Genomic DNA, 4,840 nt, shown 5'->3' on the forward strand with positions numbered 1-4,840 from the left:
CCCGCCCCTCGTCCCTTGGGCTTCGCTTAGGCTTCTGCCATTCGGGCATCTAAGCCTGGTGGGGATGTAACCCAAGCGGGAAGGGAGGGAGGGAGGGAGCTGGCTCTGAGACGGCAGGATCCAGGGTGTGAAGGAAGCGGCGACTCGTTGGTTCTCGTCTCCCGCTCTCTGGACTTACACTTCCACCCCGACTACGACGAAGAAGACGACGTGCTGCTCTGTCGTGGCCTGGGGCTGCTGGCGCTCTGGACCCGACAACCAGATGGAAGAGGACCTTCCACTAGGGGAAGCCCAGAGAAGGGCTCTGATTGGCTGGGCTCAGAGTCGGTAGCTATCCCTGGGCCAATCACCGTGGCCCACCTGGGGTCACATGGCCAACCTATGACCAAGGGGCGGGGTCTGTGCCAGAAGAAAAGAGAGGAAGGGTGCTGAGCGGAGGGGCGCTAATGGTGCCCCCAGCCCAGAATTGCTGCAACCATGGCAACGACCCAGGAACTGGGTCCACGCAGGGAGCCTCTCTGTGGCCTGGTGGCTTTAGAGCCTTCGCTCGCCTCTGAGAGGAGGGCCCGTCCTGCCTTCTCTAGCCCCACGCCTGTTGGGAGGCTGTTACTTCTTGGTAACTGGGATTTGTTTTAAAAATCATTTTGAAAAATAGTAACGTGCACATGTAAAAGGTTCCAAAAGTACCAAAAAATGTGCAGTAAAAAGTACACTTTCCTCCAGCGTCCCGAGTCCACCTTCTAGGGCCATTCAGTGTGGCATGGCGGTTGGGAGCACAGGCTTTGGGGACAGGCTACCTGGGTCCAAATCCCAACTTCCGCTCTCGGTGCTCTGTGCTTCAGGCGGTAAACTGTACCTCTCAAGCTTCAGTTTCCTCTTCATAAAGGAGGATCGTAAGACACCTACTTCACAGTGTGGCTATAAGAAATCGCTGGCTTAAAACTATGCCCAACCCATGGGAACATTGTGAAAGCATTAGCTGCCAAGAATAAATGCATTTATATAAGGTGTCTCCCCATTTAAATTTTATTTTTTTCACATTGTATAAACCCTTAGATTCTCTTTAAACTTTTTAAAAGACTTCAAAGTTTTTAAATTAAAAAAAAATGTTTTAAAGACTTTTTCAGAGCAGTTTTAGATTTACAACAAAAAATACTCCCCGCCCCCACACATCACCTCCCCCCCCGTTATCAATATGACTCGTCAGAATGGTCCATGTTTCACCAAGGATGACACATCATCATCACCCAAAGTCCACACTTTACGTGAGGGTTCACTCTAGGCTTTGTACATCCCATGGTTTGAATGCGTGTATAATGGCACTATCATTAGAGTGTCATATTAAGTATTTTTACCGTCCCCCCAAATCCTCTGCTTTACCTATTCATCTCTTCCCTCACCCTTGTTTTGTTCATTTTTAAAATATTTCTAACTAAGTTTGAAACAGAACATTGTGCAACAGTAACTGGAAACTCACCACCCAGATTTTACAAATGCTGACATTTTGCAATATTTATTTCAGATCTATTTTTGAAAAAGAAAACATTGCAGTTACTGCTTAATCCCCCTCCTGCTCCACCCTTTTATTTTTACCCAAGGAGCAGCATAGTTTTCATACTTCCTCCCTTTTTCTCTGTGACCTAATGTATTTGGAGATCTGTCCCCCTGGGTCCCATGGCTCTGTCCCTTTTTCTCTGACAGCTGCTCAGACTCCTGCTCTGAGGCTGTCCCTGCCTTTTCCTGCCCCCTCCTGACAGGCATGTAGTCTCTCACCCAGCAAAAAACAGATGACACACATTGGGGCCTGTGTCACGATGGGGCCTGTGCAAGGCTCGCCTCAGCACCCCTCGATAGGAGCAATGGCGACAGAGCGGTACCGCGGAACTGCTGAGTTCAAGAGCACGTGTGATTTCGAATTGGCCGCTATTGTAAATGACCTCTAGAGGACGTTGTACCAAATAATTAGGAGTTGAAGGAGGAAGAGAGAAAAGGAAGGAGGAGAGGGAGGGAGAGACGCCGGGGGTGGGGTGGGGGGCCGTGGGAACCAGGAGTCAACAGCTCCTCAAGAGGCTTCCGGCACATTTTCCTGCAGGCTGTGGGTGGGTGAGTTTTGTCCTGTTTGCAAGTCTCCTGACACCCATTCCAGAGGGGCTGCTGCTCATCTGGGGCCTGGGGAAGTTTCAGGGGCGACAGGACTTTGCTCTGCTGGCCTCAAAGCACGTGCACGCAGCATTGGCCGGTGCTAGGATGTCCCGTTTCTGCTGATCTGTCACCGGTGTGCTGAGGCAGCGGGCAGGCTGAGTCTCACGCATGGTCAGCTCTCAGCTCCTGGGGAGGCTGGGGGGTCGTGGGGGGTCGTGTACTTCACACCCAGCCATGCCAATTACACTTTTTGGCAAAGGAAATAGCCGGGAGCAGTTTCTTTTGCCCTCCCCCCACCTTTTTCTCCACGTTTAGATGTCAAATCATTACTGGGTCCCCGAGGGAACTGCTCTCTTGAAGGTGGCAGGAGGAGGGAGACGGCTGCCTGCACCTCGAGTGCCATTTCTGTCAGGTGCCTGCACTAATAACCCGGCTTCTGTGAGACCCGTCAGCACTCAGGTGAATGAAAGGGCACCCCTGAGATGAGCTGGTGCAGGCAGGCTGAGATGCTCCACCCCACCATCACCGCCCTCACCACCTCATGGAAAGTAGGGCTGCCTGAGGAGGGCCTGCCCCAAAACACGCCAGGTGGCCTCGCTCTGGTCCAGTCCAGCCCCGGCGTCTGCCCTCCAGCCTGTCTTGGCGCCCCCAGGCCTGTGAGTGTGGCTGTGTTTTGCAGGCAATAAGGATGGTTCAGCCACACGCTTTAGTGCCTCCTGAATGCTGTGCCCAGGGCACCCTTCCGCAGTCATTAAAGTTGTGTCACTTCTCTACAGTCATGCCCTCGTTTGGGGCTCCGATCTGGCTTTTGGTCTTGTCACCTCTCCCAAACCAGCAGAGCTCTGAACCCAACCCGTGTTCTCAGGGACTCTAGAATGATTTTACTGGTTAATGTATTTCCCTGAACAGGGTTTTCGACACCAGCACCTTCCTTTAGCATGAGAAAGGGGATGAGTATGAAACCCATTTTCTAGTAGGTGACCTTGAGAAAGACATGGCAGGGGCTGGCCTTGACATCCCATGTCCAGCAGGCCAGCCCATGGGTTTCCTCTCCCCTCCGCTGTCTCCCGTCAAAGTGGAAGAATCCTGGTGTATTAGACCTATGAGCCTGGCAGAGACCAGAAGGTCTCTACCCTGACCCGAGACCCTCCAGACGTGCCTTTGGCGGAGACCAGCCTGATGACCTGGGTGGGGGAGGGCTGCGTGGATGCCCACAACCTGTCGTCCTTGTCCTCTGGGTGCTGCAGAAGCACCTGGGGAGACTGTGCCTGGCCTCACCTCTGATGAGGCCAGTTCGCTGGTCTGAGGGGTGGCCCGGGAACCAAGATGTTTCAGACTCGCATGTGACTTCCTGGACAGCCAGGCTGAGAGCCCAGAGCCTTGCGTGTCCCCCCTCCAGCCCCGCCCCCATGACCTCGGAGGGCCCTTTAGGGACATTCCTAACTTCAGGGGCCATAAGATTCTCCCAGGGGGCATATTAAATGCAGGTACCCAGGCCCACCCCCAGAAATGAGATTACTTGGGTCCGGGGGTGGGAGCAGGGTGGGAACAGGGACCAGTGCATCTAACCAGCTCCCTGCCCCAGGAAGTGGGGTTGCACTTGGGCCTGTAGACCACAGGCTGCTAACCCTGTGGGCTGAGCCTGGGTGAAGCAGGGGGAACCCCAGCGGCCCTGCCATAAGAAGTATGGACAGGAGGATGTCGGGAATCAGAGAGAGCTCACTGGCCCCTGCCCCACCTGGGACATGCAAAACGCTTCATGATGTCTCAGCCGGTGGCCATGGCCCTACTGGAGGACAGGACTGGAGAATCCCATTAACGGTCCCGCTTGTGGGGCCGAGGTCTTTTTCTAGCTGACCCGCCTCCCCTCGTGGTAAAATGACAGGCACCCGAAGAGAGCCAAATTTAGGGAGACTCCTAGGGGTGTCCTCCAACCAGGCCAGGTTCATAGTGACCCCTGACCCCTGGGATGAGCACCACACAGCCTCCTTCCTCCCTTGACCCTCTCGGGAGATATAAGTGGCCTCTTCCCAATCTTCCCACTTTGCTTTGGGGCCCTTGCTTCCTGAGAGACTCATGCGGGTGGTCGAGGACAGCTTGGTGATGCAGCTTGGTGCAAACACCAGCTGTCCTGCTTTGCTGTGCTTTAGATCCAGGCCTGGTTCTCAGCTGATGTCGGCTCTGCTCTGCCTCTACCAGGTTCTGCTTTGGGGTCCTATCTGGGCAGAGCCTCCAGCCGTCCCTTCCCAAACCTCCATGTGTGCAGGGAAGAGGTGTGTAGGGAGGGGTGTAAGAGGCTTCGAAGAAAGACTAAAGCACAGGCAGCCTGGGGAGTAACTGCCAGGTCCCAGGACGAGCGTTGGAGGAGGAGAGAAGTCCTGGACCCCTGGGCCACCGGATCTCAGGATGACAAGCAGAGTGGCACCAAGGCCTTAAGGGACTCTGAGCAAAAAGGGATTGCCAGCCTCCACCCCCACCTGTACCGAGCTTTGCCTTCCTGCTGCTCCACGAAAATAACTCTTTTCTCGATATTTTTTATCACAAAATGTTGGATAAGTTCGTCAAAGCTGATCTTTTCTATTTTTTCTTTTCCAACAAGGCCTCACTTCCTGGAGCCAATTCCGTTGGTTCCCAGGCACAGGGGCGGTCAGCAGCACCGTTCCTGCTAGTCTGTAAAGCCCCTGCAGACAGGGACTTC

This window comes from Pteropus alecto, unplaced genomic scaffold, assembly GCF_000325575.1.
Source record: "Pteropus alecto unplaced genomic scaffold, ASM32557v1 scaffold123, whole genome shotgun sequence".
Lineage (NCBI taxonomy): Eukaryota > Metazoa > Chordata > Mammalia > Chiroptera > Pteropodidae > Pteropus > Pteropus alecto.